The sequence below is a fragment of the Balaenoptera acutorostrata genome, chromosome 10, assembly GCF_949987535.1.
Source record: "Balaenoptera acutorostrata chromosome 10, mBalAcu1.1, whole genome shotgun sequence".
In the NCBI taxonomy this organism is placed as follows: domain Eukaryota; kingdom Metazoa; phylum Chordata; class Mammalia; order Artiodactyla; family Balaenopteridae; genus Balaenoptera; species Balaenoptera acutorostrata.
In genome coordinates, this window is record NC_080073.1 from 65,779,389 (window position 1) to 65,798,671 (window position 19,283).

General features: G+C 43.4%; 1 long non-coding RNA gene across 1 annotated transcript in view; it reads right to left on the bottom strand.

Moving 5' to 3' along the window:
- Nucleotides 1–14,151: 14,151 nt before the first annotated feature.
- The window catches only part of LOC103012825 (uncharacterized), a 58,777-nt gene continuing 53,645 nt past the window's right edge, over nt 14,152–19,283 (bottom strand). The window contains exon 4 of the long non-coding RNA XR_451414.2: nt 14,152–14,591. This is a non-coding gene — a long non-coding RNA (uncharacterized LOC103012825). The remainder of the gene's footprint in view (nt 14,592–19,283) is intronic.

The following is a 19,283-nucleotide window of genomic DNA, read 5'->3' on the forward strand; positions in this document are numbered from 1 at the left end:
TTTCTTAAGGCTCTCCAAGCTGTGTGACCATGTAAAGAGAGTGGATTGGCCTCCAAACCGAAACAGAAGCCACGTTCCCAGTTTTGAGCATCCCAGCCAGGGACCCCAGAGTTTCTTTGTGTTTTCTTTGAACTCTCACAGAATTCCAAGCTTCCCTACAGGTTAGCACCACCCCCCGCCCCCACATTCATATACCATCTCTCCAACTCATAACACACATGAAGTTATTTCATCCCACTGAAATAATTCCTTTGTGTGTCAGAGGAACAACCATTTTGCACATGCTGTACTTGGCAAGCTTGGTAGAAAGACTAGAGGTGAAAAGACATTCAAACACTCCTCTGGGCTTTCTTCCATCAAGGTGGTATGGAAGTGCAGTGAAGGTCCATTTCAGGAAAGGGAACAGGCCTTGAGGGAGAGAGAGGTCCAACCCATGACTCTGGAAGCACCCTGCTCAGCCCCTTCGCTTTCCTTTCTAGCCACATTCGCAGGCTGGTCTATGAACCTGGGTATCAGACGCATTACCTCTTATGCCAGCACCAACCTTCCACCCAGTTTCAGACCAAACCTGCTCTTTAGGGAGTGGCACGGAAGAGAAGGCACTTTTCCTGAACCTTTGGGCAGGCACATTAGCCTCAGGTTAGCCTAAAGATCCTATGCATCTTCTTTCCTTATCCCTTTCAGAGAAACGCCTTATAATGTCAGGCTGACTCATACTGACATCCCATTTGGACTTTGCCTTGACGTTCAATCATGGCTATAGAATTGATTGCAATCTTCAAAAAGAAGACCCTTGTAAATTACCATTATTTAGCCCAGAAAGGGTGATATACCAAAATGGAAGAAGCATTGTTACTTGATTATAGTAACAAACATTTCTCCCACTGCACCCCCATCCCAAGCATTTCAACACGTACCCAAAGGAGGGAAGTGTCCAGTGACATGATTGGAGGACTTAGACGCCCTTTATCTGGCTGTCTTTGCTTTGTGCTCATGTTTAGGTTATCACCACAGGCTCCACATTCAGAAATTCTCTTTCCATGTTGGGGATACCTTTCCCCCTCAATGAGAGGGGGAAACTGAGCAGGTGGGCCAGGTATGGAGGTGATTTATGTCTATTTTTGGTGGGCCAGGTATGGAGGTGATTTATGTCTATTTTTGGTGGGCCAGGTATGGAGGTGATTTATGTCAATTGCATCTGCATCACTTTGGCTGGAAGTAGGCATACGGCCCTACCCAGATGCAAGGGAGCTGGGGAAGGATGTCTTCATGTGACACCGGGAGGAAAAAGAAAAATTTTCATCGAGGATTGTCTCTGCACAATGAATGATTACATTCTGGAAGCCGTAGCTCTCATCTCCCTCCCTGGCCGTCCACGGAGCAAGGAGCTTGCCCGGCGAACCACCTGCCTCCACCACACCCCTAGGGATCCGCTCACACTATGCAGGGCTCTCCCCCACCGCCAACCCCTTGCCCGGGTCATAAGTCTTGCACTCAGCTCCCCTGTTATATCTTGCCTTTCCCCTTCTGAAGGACAAGCCCAGACAACTCTTGCAGCCTTTTCTCAATTCAGGGCCCTTACAGGTCTACAGCATACATTAAATGGGTTCTGTAAGCCTTGGATATCTGCATAAATCCGGTTCTAATGAACTCAAGGAAATCCGTCTAATATCACAAGCCCCACACACACACCTCTGCCCCGCTGGGTCTCCCTGTCCCTCTACTTCTAGAAATGCTCTACACTCTTCTTGATTTTACCTCCTCTAAGACAATATGGACTGTAAAGTCCACATCTGTGACTAAATTCCTCTTATTCCAGCCATACAAGAAGGTTCCCAATGCACGATGGTTTTGGGAAAAGAGAGCACATCATGGAGCGTCTAAGAGAGGGAATACATGCATCGATTCTTTTTTTTTTTTTTCTTTTTGTGTTAGTTTCATGTGTACAGCAAAGTAATTCAGTTATACATATATATATGCATATATAAAATATATATATATTCCTTTTCAGATTCTTTTCCAACATAGGTTATTATAAGATATTGAATATAGTTCCCTGTGCTATACAGTAGGTCTTTGTTGTTTATCTATTTTATATATAGTAGTGTGTATCTGCTAATCCTAAACTCCTAATTTATCTCTCTCCCCTCCCTGCATCGATTCTTAATCACCACAGCAAAAGAGGATTCCTCAGGGACAGAGGGAGAAGGAAATTGAAATGATTATAGTCTGTCCCCCAAGTCTTCTTCCCTAACCTTTATGAAACTTTTCCATTTATTGCAGGCTTGAAGTTGAGAAATGTTTTATTCTATCACAATTCTGCATATGGGTAACAAAGAAAATTCTGCATGCAAAAAAGAATCCTTGTTTAGCAAATGTTCACTGGCATAACTGTGCACCAGGCACATTGCTGTAATACATCGTGAACAAGATGCTGTGTTCCCCAGGGATAGTGAGGAACCAGAACCCCCATGGGGTGACCAATGCCTGAAACACACATTTAGATCAGGCAGAGCCAACCATACAAAGCACAGTTAAATTTTTTTTTTGAATTTTATTTTATTTATTTTTTTATACAGCAGGTTCTTATTAGTTATCCATTTTATACATATTAGTGTATATATGTCAATCCCAATCTCCCAATTCATCACACCACCATCCCCCCGCCACTTCCCCCCCTTGGTGTCCATACTTTTGTTCTCTACATCTGTGTCTCTATTTCTGCCCTGCAAACTGATTCATCTGTACCATTTTTCTAGGTTCCACATATATGCATTAATATACGACATTTGTTTTTCTCTTTCTGACTTACTTCACTCTGTATGACAGTCTCTAGATCCATCAACGTCTCTACAAATGACCCAATTTTGTACCTTTTTATGGCTGAGTAATATTCCATTGTATATATGTACCACCTCTTCTTTATCCATTCGTCGGTCGATGGGCATTTAGGTTGCTTCCATGACCTGGCTATTGCAAATAGTGCTGCAATGAACATTGGGGTGCATGTGTCTTTTTGAACTATGGTTTTCTCTGGGTATATGCCCACTAGTGGGATTGCTGGGTCATATGGTAATTCTTTTTTTGGTTTTTTAAGGAACCTCAGTACTGTTCTTCATAGTGAGTGTATCAATTTACATTCCCACCAACAGTGCAAGAAGGTCCCCTTTTCTCTACACCCTCTCCAGCATTTGTTGTTTGTAGATTTTCTGATGATGCCCATTTTAACTGGTGTGAGGTGATACCTCATTGTAGTTTTGATTTGCATTTCTCTAATAATTAGTGATGTTGAGCAGCTTTTCATGTGCTTCTTGGCCATCTGTATGTCTTCTTTGTTGAAATGTCTATTTAGGTCTTCTGCCCATTTTTGGATTGGGTTATTTGTTTTTTGATATTGAGCTACATGAGCTGCTTGTATATTTTGGAGATTAATCTTTTGTCAGTTGCTTCATGTGCAAATATTTTCTCCCATTCTGAGGGTTGTCTTTTCGTCTTGTTTATAGTTTCCTTTGTTGTGCAAAAGCTTTTAAGTTTCATTAGGTCCCATTTGTTTATTTTTGTTTTTATTTCCCTTACTCTGGGAGGTGGGTCAAAAAGGATCTTGCTGTGATTTATGTCATAGAGTGTTCTGCCTATGTTTTCCTCTAAGAGTTTTATAGTGTCCTGTCTTACATTTAGGTCTCTAATCCATTTTGAGTTTATTTTTGTGTATGGTGTTAGAGAGTGTTCTAATTTCATTCTTTTACATGTAGCTGCCCAGTTTTCCCAGCACCACTTATTGAAGTGACTGTCTTTTCTCCATTGTATATCCTTGCCTCCTTTGTCATAGATTAGTTGACCATAGGTGTGTGGGTTTATCTCTGGGCTTTCTATCCTGTTCCATTGATCTATATTTCTGTTTTTGAAGCACAATTAAATTAATAAGCATGTGCTTCTTGCCAAGTTTTGTGTTCCTTGGGTCCTATGGGGAAGAGAAAAGTAAACCCAACTTAGAGCCTGCCCTCAAGGTGCTCAGACATGGTAAAATCTTTCTAATTGACTACATTTGGCCCCTGATCATGCTCTTTCTCTGCCCTGCTCTGTGCTCCGGGAGGCTGACCCCCAAGGATTGCATCATCCAGACTCAGACTCTTCAGCCAAGAGGTTGTATTTATCAAATAGGAGACCTCAGAGAGGTCAGAGGCCAGAAGACAGTGGCTGGGGTATTTCTCTCCTGTCCTTTCCTGGCTGTGGCTATAATTCTGAGCCTGCATCTCCTGCCAGGAGGCCTCTCCCCACACCACCTGGACTCCAACTCTCACTGGACTCATACCACCACACTACAGCTACCACTTCTAGACATTTTCTCACTGGTTTGTTGGTGCTCTGCCACTCTTTTTAGAATATGTTCCTTCAGAGCAAGGATCTTGTCTGTCTTATTCACTGCCATGAATGTCCAGTGTCTAGAACGATGCCTGGTGTGCAGCAGGGGATAAGTATTTTTTGTTGAGTAAATAAATGAGTGAATGAATGAAATAACAAAACCATCATGACTTACCACTTGCTAGATTCCTATTCCAATATCATTCATTTATTTAATCAATAGTTATTGCACGTCTACTATATTCAAAGCACTTTCCCTTGCCCCAGGAAGAGGGGAGCACAATAAAGTACACAACCATGACAATGAGGACTCCTCCAAACTAGCTGGAAGCCAAGAATTCCATTGCTGAGAAACATCACAGGCTAAAGGAATTATCCAACCAAGCCTTACTCTATATTTACCTTTTTTTTTTTAATTTATTTATTTTATTTATTTATTTTTGGCTGTGTTGGGTCTTTGTTGCTGTGAGCAGGCTTTCTCTAGTTGCGGCGAGCGGGGGCTACTCTTCGTTGCAGTGCGTGGGCTTCTCATTGTGGTGGCTTCTCTTGTTGAGGAGCGTGGGCTCTAGGCTCGCGGGCTTCAGTAGTTGTGGCGCACAGGCTTAGTTGCTCCGTGGCATGTGGGATCTTCCTGGACCAGGGCTTGAACCCGTGTCTCCTACATTGGCAGGCGGATTCTTAACCACTGCGCCACCAGGAAAGTCCCTACCTATTTATTTTTAAATTTCTCAGAAGATTGATAATATTTCTATAGTTATTTCTCCATTAATTTTTTTTTAATTACATACTTTCTCTCTATAATTGCCAAATCTTTAAAAGCAGGTTAGGACTAGTTTCAGCAGTTAGCTGGTAAGTATTTATTTAGTGCTTACTATATGTAATATAATATAGTATAATAATATATAATTATATATAATTATAGACTATATTTATGTTTATATACTTATATATATTCTATCAAATAATGTGTACATATATGAATATAAATATATATTCTATTGAATTTTATAGATAGATAGATCTATATCTATTTATCACTAAATAAATACCAGCTAAATGCTGAAATTAGTCCTATATATAGTTATTTATACAAACATAGTTATATTGTTATAGACTGAATGTGTCCCCTCAAAATTCATATGTTGAAGCCCTAATGTGATGGTATGTGGAAGTGGGGGCCTTTGGGAGGTCATTAGGTCATAAGGGTGGAGCCCCATGATGGGATTACTGTCCTTGTAAGAAGAGGAAGAGTTAGCCCTCCCTCTCCACCATGGAGGACACAAATGAGAAGATGCCATCAGTAGACCAGCAAGAGGACCTTCACCCAGAATCCAACCACACTGGCACCCTGATATCTGACTTCCCAGCCTCCAGAACTGTGAGAAATAAAAATATTCGTTTATGTTTAAGCCACCTGGTCTATGGTATTTTATTACAGCATCCCCAGCCGGAGAGAACTAAGAGATAGAGATGGAGATTATAGAGACAGAGATATGTCTCATCATGTTGTTACATGATTGCGTTCTGAAACTGAGCCGTTCTGATTCCATCCCCTTGACTTACATGACACCTGAATGAGTTACTAGGTAATGTTCATTTCTTTAAATACGTCTTGAGGACAGCCATGTTCCTGGCCACATGGAGAAACCTGAGAAGGTTGGAGCCTACCCACTGACACCCAGATGACCTTTTCTGGTTCAGGAATGAGCCATAGATAGAGGGACTCCTGGGAGCAGGGCACCTGCAGCCTGAACCCTGGAGCCCTTCAGAGCCCTCAGACAGGCCTCCATTGATGGTTCTCTCATTTCCCTCATGGATAAAGATACTGAGGACAAGTCAGGACTCATGGCACAGTCCTGGGTGACGGACAATAAAGCTCTGGGCTTGAGATACTAGGATATCTTCCAGAGATACTAGGAATGTGGCATGTATAAAAAAAAAAAAAACAGAAGTCGGCAAACTCAGCTGGAAGAAGGACTTGCTTACTCTTCAGAGGCTCTCCATGGAGGCACACTTCTGCAGGTGATGCAATGGACTGCAGACCAACCCCAGGCAAGCATGGGAGCCACGTGCTAAAGGTGGCAGGGCCACTGGAGGAGAGCCTCACCATCCAGGAATGCTTGGATGGAACGGAGACAAACTGGCTCCAGCGAAAATCCATGAAATATTAAACACTTCAATTTCTCCTGAATTCTTCCAGTTGAAATCCAGCTCTATAAGTTAGTGCCTTTGGTGAAGTCCTTCAGTCCCCTGTCCCTGCCTGCACTGACCAAACACAGACAAGATAGGGAGTCCTCAGTGGTGAAAGGTCCCTGTGATGTCCAGAGGTAGACCAGAGTTCTGAGCTGCATCAGGAGACTTTAAATCAGGAGAAGAGTGAGCTTCACCCAGGGATGGAGCACACGAGTCCCCTGCTGCAGCAAATGCCACCATAGGCCCTGCCACACTCCTGTGCAGAGAATGGGTTATGACCCAGCCCTGCTTTGATGCCTCCCAGGTTTGCCATTGGAATTTAGCAGTAGGGCTTTTGCTGTAGGTTTGCCAGGCAGGGTCTACGGAGGCCAGTGCTTCTCCGGCTGCAGTCAGCCATTTGCGTTTTTCCCCAATGCACCACCCAAATCATTCGACTTTCTCTTCGTGCATTTTCTCTTTGCTCATGCAGAGCAGAGTTAGAGAGCCCTGTTTTACAGAACTTGGCCTCCCCGTCTCCCAGCCCCACTGCTGGTCTGCCCTGGATATCAGGCACTTGTTTGGGTCAGAACTCTGCAGGATTCCATGCCATCAATTGTAGTTCACAGGTCACTGGCAACCAGAGACAGAGCTGCAGTGTTCTCTGGAGCCAGAGAGGGTCTGCTGACTGCCACAAAAATGTCTTTCCAGCAGCCCTGGAACAGCTGTGTGGTGCTCTGCCTGTGTTGTCAGAATGCTGGGGACGATGCCCAATTCTCTGTGAGTTTCCCAGTAATTCTGGTATCTGCTCTTTATATACTAAAGAGCCCATGTACTTTAAGGAGGGAAAAAGAGTGAGCCAAAAGGTTTTGTGCCCGGGATTAAGACTATGGTAAAGTCAGAGAGAAGATCAGACTGCTTACAAGACCAAGAAGGCCTGAGTCACCTCTAGTGGACGTTGGCCCTCTGAAGTTATGAGCACTCGACAAAAATCTGAACATGTCCATCTCTTCCCTTGAGGATAAGTAGACCTTCCTGACAAATGATAGAAAAGCGAGACTCCTAACCTTTCATTTCATGGAGTGATGTTGCTCGCCTTCAAGGACAGACGCACAGTCACTTGAAGAGGCATCAAAATCCTCCATTGCCTAGTAACACACACCAAAAATATCTTAAAGGCATCTCAGAAGAATGTAGAACAACTTTGGAGAGAAATGATGGGTGGTTTGGATGAAAACACTCAACTTCAGGAAAGCCTAAAACTGCTTATCTGAGGGACTTCCCCGGTGGCACAATGGTTAAGAATCCACCTGCCAATGCAGGGGACACGGGTTCGATCCCTGGTCCGGGAAGATCCCACATGCTGCGGAGCAACTAAGCCCGTGTGCCACAACTACTGAGCCTGTGCTCTAGAGCCCGCGAGCCACAGCTAGCTAGCTAACTAGAGAAAAGCCCATGCGCAGCAACGAGTACCCAACATAGCCAAAAATAAAAAAAAATTTGAAAACCAAAGAACTGCTTATCCGAGAAGTTATGAGATGGAAGAAAGTGTGGGAATTAAAGAACAGAAAAAAAAAACCAAACCCTTGAAAACTCAAACCATGAGAATGAAACAGGTTGTGAATGACAAAGCAGCCAGTTAAAATCTCTAACTGAAACTATACTGAAGGTGATACATTTGTCTGCTCTGTTTAGAGAAGATTATGGATGATGGCAACTTCGAATGAGATGAAATGAGATGAAAATAGTGAACCGCACGTGGCTGCCTAAACGGTCAGTCGGAAGTCACTTTGAAGAAGTTCATTGATGCTGCTAACTTAAATGTTTCCTTAAAAGGGATTAAAAGAGAGGACCAGGAATTATTTTAAATTATTTGAATAAAATCAAATGGATGAAGAGCTTACAGGTCAAATGAAAAGTTTCCAAACTGAACAAATATCTTAACGTTTAAAAATTCACAACCTAAAGGTGAAAGTCAAGAACTTCAACTGAAACTTCAACTACCGCCTGAACTGTGTCAAGAACACGCAGTGAAACTTTGCAGAAAACCAATCGAGGAAGTAATTTACCTCTGAGGGAAAAAACTTCCTAAAACATAGGAAAGCATCAGCAGCATGAATTGGAGACACAGCTCCAACTGGAAGATGGCTGAAGATCTGGAGAAAGAATTACGATGAACAACTTCCTTCTTGGAAAGCTAGATGGACTATCTCCCACGGGAAAAAAGCTCAAGAGAGCTGGTTGGCAGCTGCATCAACTGAAAAAAAGCTCAATGGACTAAGAAAAGGAAATGGCTGTACCAGACAAAAATCGGCTGAAGCTGATTAAATTTCCAATTTTCTCAAGCAACCCTACAGTGGGCTGATTAATGGCCACACCCTACTGTCTGGATCCTGTGTTTATGTCATGTCACGTGGCAAAAGGGACTTCACAGAGGTCATTAAGGTTACGGATCTTGAGGTGAGGACTATCCTAGACTCACCAGATGGACCCAACCTAGTCACTTCAGACCTTAAAGCCAGAGAAATTTCTCCAGCTGGAGCCAGAAGAGGAAGTCAGGGAACTTCCAAGTGGGAGAAGGATTCACTGCACTGCTGAGGTGTAAGTGTCCAAGTGCAAAGATTGAAAAAGGCCTCTAGAAGCTACAGCCAGCCCCCGCTGACAGCTGGCAACAAAACAAGGACCTCAATCCTACAGCTGCAAGGAACTGAGTTTTGCCAACAACCTGAATGAGCCTGGAATGAGCCTCTCTACAAGAGCCCAGCCCGTCAGCACTTTGATGCAGAGAAACCAGAGAGCAAAGCCACACCTCTAACTTAGAGAACTAGAATAAATGTGTGTTGTTTTGAGGGCTAAGTTGAGACCTAATGCCCTTCTATTCAACAAGCAGCCCTGGGCATAGGTCCAAGAGGATCAGTGCATCCCCTGAGCCATCAGGTCCCTGGGGGAAGAGGAAGGTTAAGGAGTCTGGAATGCAGGTCACATGCAGGTTTGATTCAGCTTTCAAGGCATCTGACCCCTGCATACCCATGGCCACGGGAAATTTTCCTGCATTCTCTCTCTTTAAAAGTCATTTTGAGTCATCTGTTTTTAGTTTAACTACTATTTTTTAATTGAGGCTACATCTGCTGATAAAATTACAATTCCTAAGGTAGTGTTTTTCAAATATAGATGGTTGTTATGTAATTCTTATGCATACATTTTTTCCACTTCACTGGACCCTGTAGAGAATAAGTCATATAAATATTGTATTTTGTTTAAAATAAAAGGTCTAATTTATTTATTTATTTACTTATTTATTTATTTATTTATTTATTTATTATTTTTGGCTGCATTGGGTCTTCGTTGCTGCCCGTGAGCGGGCTTTCTCTAGTTGCGGCGAGCGGGGGGGCTACTCTTTGTTGCGGTGCGCAGGCTTCTCATTGCAGTGGCTTCTCTTGTTGCAGAGAAAAAATAAATTAATTAATTAACTAATTAAAATAAAGTAAAAGGTCTATTATCACTTAAGCCATCATTGAACTTCGACATGACCAGATGGAAACATTCAAAAGAATAAAGATCATTTCTATATCCTATGAGCTGTTATTAGAAATCCATAAAAGTAGGCTGATACTTACCACAAAACTTTTTGATTGTTTTTAAAAACAACACACACACAGACCCGAATGACAACACCACCCCCAGCTAACCTTAGTCCTATAATATTTTTATAATCACTAATTCATAGATGAGAGGATTTGACATTTGCATTTGTTTCTTATTTTTCCATTTTTTAACCTTTATTTTGTTTAGGATATTCTTTACTGTTTAAATGTCTCTAAATGTTATGCAGTCAACAAGTTTGCCTTTTGTGAAAAACATAAAGATACTTCTTGAGCTGTTGTTACATCTAGCAACCTGCTAGGTGCTGGAGATCCGAGACGACTAGGCCTTGGCTGGTTGTCCCTGGGGGCCGGGGGGTGGTGAGGGAGAGGCTGGGAGACAGACGTGTAAACAAGTGATTGTTGGATGATGCAATATGTGTAACTCCAGGGTGTGTGCAGAGCCTCATGGCACCGCCACAGGACATGCAAATTCTACCTGCAGGGGTCAAAGCAAAAGAGGCAAACTTCCAGCTGAATTTTTAAAAAGATTTAGGAATTCAGTGTTTCTGTGGATCATGCACTACATTCAAAGAGCATTATAAAGTCTATACTCTTGCCTCTCTTGAATTTTGCCAAGAAATTTAGCAAGGGTTTTCCCCTCATGGCCTCTAATATCATCTCTGGAAAGGAATCTAAACTGAGAGTTGGAAAACTGGCGTTTTATACCTAAATCCAGCATCTACTAAACAAATGGTTTGGGCCTCAGTTTCTGAAAAAATGGCACTTAATCATAACCATCCTGCTTACCTCGTAAGACGATTGTAAAGATGGAATTAGGTCACGTATGTGAAAACACCAGGGCACTCTACAGATTACTCCAGGTCCAAATATTTCTGTACTGAGTTGCCTGTGGCTGATGTGAATGACTGTCGTGTATTAAAAGAACAGATTAATCAGAATAATAAAGATATTTGATTCCTTAGAGTTCCACAGCACCGTTCTTCTGAAGCTTTGCACATCTGTTCTCTCTTTGGCCTCCTAATGTCTTTCCAGGGTAGGCTGGGGCACGTGTTACTGCCCCAGACTTGCAGAAGAATGAAGAAGATGAAGTCATAGGGTGGAATCTGGACTTGAACTCCAGCTCTTGCCTTCAGACCATCCCTATACACATATGGTGCCCAGAGCGCCAAGGAGGAATGGCTGTGATGCTTCCTAACAGATTATTTTAATAGCCATTCAGAAAAGATAAGGATATATTTATTCCAATTACAAATGCTCAACAGTAAAGTTCATTCTCTTCAATATTCAACTGGAAATAGTAAATCATGCCTCTAAAATATAAAGGAGAAAGCACTGCCTGCCTGACTGCCCAGGCCCCCACCTTCCTCCCAGTAGTCCGCACAGCTGTGGGGACCTCCCTGCTCTGTTCTACTCCAGACATGCCGGGCACAGAATACCCTTCCCCATCTCCACCTGTGGAAATTCCTCTCCTCCCTAAGCTCAGCTCAAATGCCACTCCTCCCTAATCCCAGATGCCAGAAATAGGTTCCTCAGCTTAGACAAGTGGGAAAGAACCCAGGCCCCCAGGAAGCCTGCCTGAGTCTGAATCTCCATCCTGCTACTTTCTAGCCACCTTTCTGCCTCTGGTCCCTTATCTGTAAAGGGGAAGCTATGGTGGCCACGCTAATAATGGCATGGTCATTACAGGGTTATTAAAGGGTTTAATAAGATAACACATGTGGCACACACTTGATGGCACATGCAATACCCAATAAATACTAGCAGTCAAATTCTCTTCTTTTCCTATGCACGTTTTCCGTCCTGCACCAGGTAGCCAGTTCCCTGAGGATGGGAATTCGTTCCCTGGCACCCCTTGCCTGGTACATAAGTGTAGGTTCCAGCTCTGTCGTTTATGATATCCGCGAACTTGGCCTATCATTTAATTTCCTAAAGTCTCAGTCTTTATCTGAGGACTGAGATAATGGGGTTAACATGGAAATCAAAGCCAATAATGTGTATTAAACCACATGGCACAGTGCCGGTAAATAAGTAATTACGCAAATATATTTTAGCCACTGTTTGGTGATTAAGAGTTTATACGAAAACTGTATTAAAGGGTTAAGGCTCTGATGTCACAGTGTTCCTCAGACAGTATTTTCTGACCTTTACAGTTAAAATTACAGATCAAAATTTGCGGATTGAAAAAAGAGAGAGAGAGTAGTGTTAGGAGGCTCAGGGCTGGGAGGACTGCAGGAGGCAGCCTTATGAGATCTATTCTCCAAGAGAGACAAGAAGCCCTCAACTCTACTCCTAGAAGGAGGCCATGGCCTCCTCCTGATGAAGGGGGAGGAAATGGGGAAGGGAGAGCCAGTGGGGGAGAACATAAGGGACAAGTAAGATGAAGAAGAGGGAGGCAGAGGGACAGAGGATGAGGGAGACTTGGAGGAGGAAGGGGAGAAAGAAGGAGACAGACAGAGGGGACAAGGGGACCAGAGCGGCTCTGTGACGGAGCAAGCACACACCTAAATGTCGTTGATGGAGTATTACAGCCCAGGAGGGTGTTGGCAAAATCTAAGGGGGTAGTTGTCCCAACACTTGCAGGTTGCATATGGTAAGTAGACTACACAGGCAGGTCCCACAACTCAAAGAAGAGTCCCACATCCTGCTTTTTAAAATTTTATTTTATCAATATTTATTATGTTTTAAAAGTCATTTAATGGACTTCCCTGGTGGTCCAGTGGTTAAGAATCCATGTTGCAATGCAGGGGACGCTGGTTTGATCCCTGGTCGGGAAACTAAGGTCCCACATGCAGCGGGGCAACTAAACCCGTGTGCCACAACTAGAGAGAAGCCCGATCACGCACCGCAACGAAGCAAAGAGCCCACGCGCTGCAACGAAAGATCCTGCGTGCTGCAACTAAGACCCGACGCAGCCAATAAATAAATAAATTTTTTAAGTCATTTAATAATGATGGTTTATATATCCTATTTTTTTAATTAATTAATTAATATTGAAGTATAGTTGATTTACAATGTTGTGTTAATTACTGCTGTACAGCAAAGTGATTCAGTTATACATATATATATTCTTTTTTTACATATTCTTTTCCATAATGGTTTATCATAGGATATTGAATACAGTTCTCTGTGCTTTACAGAGAACTTGCTGTTTATCCACCACATCCTGCTTAACCGTGGAACTAGTTCAGGAAGCTGACAGATTCAGGACTCGACCCTATTTTCCATATTAACACATAGTATTTTTTTGCTTGGTTTTGATATAGGCTGAATATACCAGTAATGCCACTAAATTAGAAAGAAAACTGTATGTTGCTTTGTTGATAACTTTTTTTTTAAAGCAGAGGATGATTGTAGGTTGTCTTGCTAATGACTTTACTTGGCTTCCTCACCACCAAAGATCTCAGCTCCTGTGGTGAAGGCCACAGGCAGTGGGTGCATGAGTCACATACACACCCTCGATTCAGTGCATCCTTGCCCATGTGGCTTTGCAGAGACTCCACACGTGTGTGCAAGCATTTGGCTACATCACTATGACTTTACTCTAGTGGGCCCTGAGCAATAAACATCAAACTATTTCATTTCCATTTATGTTCCTTTTATTTTTTCTTTATGTTTCAGGTGGGGCATTATACTGATTGTATAAGTAGGTTAGATTATCTATGAAAGTCATTTAGGATAAAAGAGTTCAATTTTTTCTCTTGACACGGGGTACTGGGGAGGATGGGATTGAACCCCTGCCCTAGAAGCATTTCTGACCATCCTTTCCCTTAGTTCTCCTCCCTCTTGCCCACTTCAACAGTAGGAGCTGCTGGCCTGCAGGAGCTCCCCCAAAAGGCACTGGACCCTAGCCCTCTCTGTCCTGGGTCTCTGACCACCCCCCCCTGCCAAATATGTGCTCTGTAAGGAAATAAGGAGACCTGCAAATAGTCACTGTCACTAATTTTATCATATAATAACATGATTTTTAAAAATAAAACATTTAATTTTTAGAAAGTTGTGCTATTTCTGGTGAGTGGGCCTAGCTGGAGAAAATGTAACTGCTTAAAAATGGGGCCCACATGGCCTTCGTCATTCCAAGATCGAGAGACCTCTTTAAAAACATCCAATCATGAATCCCTCCAGCTGGACTGAGAGGCCGTCTCATTCTGTCCACTTCCTGCAAAGATGATCCTGCAACCTTGGGCAAGTACATAGACCCAAATTTTGCATTAGCTGAAAAGGATATAAGGACACTTATTTTCAGTGAGGAAAACATTACAACATTCAGATCCAGGAGGGGAGTTTTTCCCAGGTAGGAAGCCAACAGGGTAACGGTGAAAGCTAAGACTTTGCAGCCAGATGCCCCAGGTTCCTCAGTTCAGCTCTTGTGATCAGCGAGTTTTACTTATCACCCCTGTAATTCAGATTCCCGGGCTGTCGAGTGAGGGCACCAATGGCACCTGCCTCACACAATGCCTGTGGGGATGAAAAGAGTTATCTGCTGTCAGCACCTAGAGGAATGTTTGGCGTGGAGGAATCACTCAGTAAGTGTTAGCTATCAGGATTCTTCTTCCCTGGAAATTTCCTTCCTTTGACTCCAGCGGGCCCCCCCCGGGGAAGCGGGGAGCACTGCAGAACAACTCAGCAGTGCTTGTTGCGATCCTGCTATGCCAGGTGCACGGTGCTCTTTCTATCCATGTCATCAAACACAGATCAAATTAGAGGGGAAAGCTCTACAGGAAAACAAAGACACCAGAGAATTCCCCTCTGACAGGCACAGACCAAGACAAAAGGAGTTATGTGAACACGAGCCATATATTCAGAAGAGTTTAGACAATACACTTCTTTGTTATATTGCATGAGTTCATGGCACCCAAAGACGCTGCAAATACAGGAGGACAATAGCTGACATATCAGGTTTTGCAGTCATACTACCAGTGGCTGACTGTTTGCCAAACTGCCTTCGGCTTCGGCCCTGAATTCACATAACAAAAAGAGGAGAGTATTAAAATGCTCACTTCCATTTGGCTTTAAAAGTCCCAGCTTAGCTGAAAGATAAATCAAAACTAAAACCAGAATGTAGCCCGTTGCATTTGATGCAGGATTATTAGTTTATTCCTTTCCTGAGGTATCTAAATAGGAAGAGAGAGGGTGTTTCGCAAACATAAGCAGAGGGGAAGCCTGCACAGAATTTATCTGAGTTATTAGTTTACATCAGCCCATGGGTGTTGGACTAGTTTTCTAGGGCTTAACAAATGACCACAAATTCGGTGGCTTATAACAATAGAAATTTATTCTTTCACAATTCTGGAAGCAAGAAGGCCAGGATCAAGGTGCCAGCAAGGTTGGTTCCTTCTGGAGGGCTGCAAGGGAGCACCTGATCCGTGCTTCCCTCCCAGCTTCTGGAAGTTACCAGCCATCCTTGGCATTTCTTGGCTTGTAGCTACATGACTCCAAACTCTGCTTCTGTTGTCACATGGCCGTCTTCTCCCTATGTGTCCCTGTGCTTCACATGGCATTCTCCTCTGTGTGTCTGTGTCCAAACTTCCCTTAGGGTGCTGGATTGGAGCCACCTTAATGACCTCAACTTACCTCGATTACATCTCCAAAGACCTTTATCCCAAATAAGGTCACATTCCCAAGTACCAGGGGTTAGGATTTCAACATCTCTTTTGGGAGGACGCAATGCAGACAATAACAGGTGATGAATTTGCTAATTGCTAAGGAGAATTTAGAGTCAATCAAGTTCTGCCCACTGGCTTGAGTATCTTCATTCCTTATATGAGGAGGGCAAACAGACTTGATTTGGGTAGGGATAACTCTCTTCTGGTTTTCACTTGAGTTCTGTTTTGATATTTTTTTCAGTTTTAGAAGAAATGGTATTTGCCTTGTCTCTAAATCTATTATTAACTCTTTATGTAGATAAGTCACCCAGAAGGTAAAATTACAAAGGCTGTTGAGTTAGTCATTGTTGGGCATGACATGGGAGAAAGAAAATAGAGGCCACCTCAGAGAAGTTCCTCCACTCTTGCCAGAGGCTGGCTGTGTGCAAAGAACTTCACCAGCTGGGAGGGAAAGTAGCAAACGGGGCCCCTCTCTTTAAAGAAAGCCTGGAATAACATATTCCAGCCCCTTCTGTATCTTAAAAGCAGGCATGAAGTTTGGTTTAAGGCTATTAGCTTCCAAAATTACAAATGTAAGATCGAAGGGAAACAACAGTGACATAGTTCCATGCAGGCAAAATGGTTCCTCCCTTTCCCATCCTTTAGGAAAAAACAATAACAAAAAATTGCTTGTGGAGAGTATGAAAGTTATTTACCTGTTTGTTTTGTCTGTTTATTTATATCATGGGTCAGAAATGGGGGCCCATGTGCCAATCTGATGGCTGCCTGTTTTGTGAATAAAGTTTTATTGAAACACAGCCACCCCTATTTGTTTTATTATCTATCGCTGCTTCACACTACATGGCAGAACTGGGTGTTGCCAGCAAAGCCTGAAACATTTACCATCTGGCCCTTAACAGAAGAAGCTTGCCAATCCTTTAGATTTAGGGAATTAGGAACTAAAGGATATCACGAGGCACCAACACCCTACTCATGGATTACCAGTAGTAACTTGCAACCTCTTGGCGTTGCCATTTCTTTAACAAGCCTATGAGCTTAGTGGTAAACACTTGGAATTTGTGCCTATTGGTACAAGCCAGGCAGGGTTTAAACAACCAAAAACCCCTAGCAATCATAAGAATAGGGATGCCAAAAGCAGATACTTTTAAGAATCAGAATCCCAGGGACTTCCCTGGTGGTGCAGTGGTTAAAAATCCGCCTGCCAATGCAGGGGACACGGGTTCAAGCCCTGGTCCGGGAAGATCCCACATGCCGTGGAGCAACTAAGCCCGTGCACCACAACTATTGAGCCTGCGCTCTAGAGCCCGTGAGCCACAACTACTGAAGCCCACGTGCCTAGAGCCTGTGCTCCGCAACAAGAGAAGCCACCACAATGAGAAGCCCACACACCTCAACGAAGAGTAGACCCCGCTCACCGCAACCAGAGAAAGCCTGCGTGCAGCAACGAAGACCCAACACAGACATAAATCAATAATAAATTAAAAAAAAAAAAAAAGAATCAGAATCCCAGAACTGATAGAAAGGAAGACTGAATCACAGTCTAGGATAGCCTTCTAGGGCTTGAAGCAGGGTGTGGATGAAGAATGCCGCCTGCCATATCAGTAAACCAAGGATGTTGCAGCCATCAAGCCCTCAGCCACTGCAGCCAAGCCCAACGGTGCACCCTGAGGGGCTTCAGGATGGAAAAAAGGAGGATACTGGCCCCAGATAGCTAAGGTGCACATCAAAGGAATGATTTCAGTGAGCCCAGACTCTTGTACCTTCCCATACATGGAAAAGTGCTAAAATCCTTAACTTGAGATGTCTGGTTTTCTTTAATTAACAGTAACCTTTTGATGTACCAACTCCCTGGTTTTTGTTGCAGAAACTCTATATCCCGGCTCCTGCCTTACTCTTCGAAGCAGTTCCTCACGGCTATCTGAGAGGCTGCCTCCCGGGCTCAAGTCCTCAGCAAGTCCACCAAATAAAACATAATTCTCAACTTTTAGGTTGTGCACTTCTTTTCAGTTGACAAGGGGATAAAATCCTCTTCTTATGCTTGTTGATAACCACTTTCTGGTGTTGGGATGAAATCTGGCACTTCTCCCTGCTACTGTCATTCTTGTACTTTGTCCCCTCCTTTGCTTGGGTCACAAAACCACGGGAGGGTATCCCCCAAACAGTGCTGGAGACCCCTGAGCCGTTCACGGGGTACCCCCCAGAGCACCTCAGACCCAGTGCTCTATAAAAAGCACCTGCCATTCTGTCCCAGGGGCTGAGGCTCCTCTCCCAGCTCCCACACCCCTCTCCCCGGCCTATGGCTTTGATCGGGTGTGCCCGTATTCTCAACCCAAACTGTCTTTCCGGCCAGGCCCTATGGATGAATGCCTCGGCTGAACTGTCTGCCTGGCTTCGCATCAGATCATCTTTGAATCCAGGCTCTGCGGCGAAAGTGCCAGACCTGATCTAGCCCAGTCCGCTCTGACCTCATTATTTTTCCCCTAAGGGCACAATGTCCAATCTCTACCACTAAGCCACAGGGACTTCGATGTACTATATTGGCTGTTGCCTTTTTGCTGAATCTGTCTTTCCATGACAGTTTCTGGGTTAACCCAACTTAGAATATACCAGAACTTGAAGGGGCTGCTAATCTTTTATGTCCTAGGAGAATATATACATATATATGGCATTTAGAAGCTTGCCTGACTATAATAAGCACCTAATACATGGTAGTTTTTATGTTATTATGTTATCTGAGCCAGTGACTGTAGTTTCTTAAGTGCTACCCAGTATTCAGAGAGCTTCTTAGAACCAAGCGTTTACTTCTAAGAACAGGATTTGTCTTCAGGTTATTGAAACTGTGGTCTTATCTAGGATCTCTCTTGAATATTTCTCAATTCCTATTTCCAAGTGGAGAAGGAAAGCTTGGGAAATGTGCCTTTAAGTAGAATGAGAAGGCAAGAATACATGTATTTATTTTTCTTATTTTATTTTTAAGCCACTGAAGCTCAGTTGGGCCAATAGATAAGCGATCCTTGAACTGTCACAAGCTTTGTCTAAAACAGAAGCATGTTTTTCATCTTCTCAACAGAATGTCTTTTATACTTTTCCATATAGCAAGGATTGTTTTTCCCCAAATACTAGCACAGAAAGAACTACTCAGAGTCAGAGATAGCATATTTACCCAACATAACTGCAGCCCTCCAGGGTCATCTATTTTCATGTGCTTTTAGATGATCCATGGTTATGAGGTGCTGAGTATTTACTGCTCATTTGTTGAGCTTCAGGTCTCTCCCATGCTGGTGTCTTGTCCTTTGAACTCTTTGTCCAGCCAGCCCTGGGAGACAGGGCTGCAGGAAGGGGTGTAATAGAAATCAGGAAGCAAAGGTGCTGGTTCCCCAGCAGCGGCCAAACTGGGAATGGACCTGTTTCAAAGATTATTTGGGATAAACACATGCTGTACTGTTCCCAACACTACCTGTCCAGTGTCTGCTCCAGAAGCACCCACGTGGGGTGGATAATAATTAATGGGCCTGTAGGGACCAGACCAGTAACTTGGTAACCA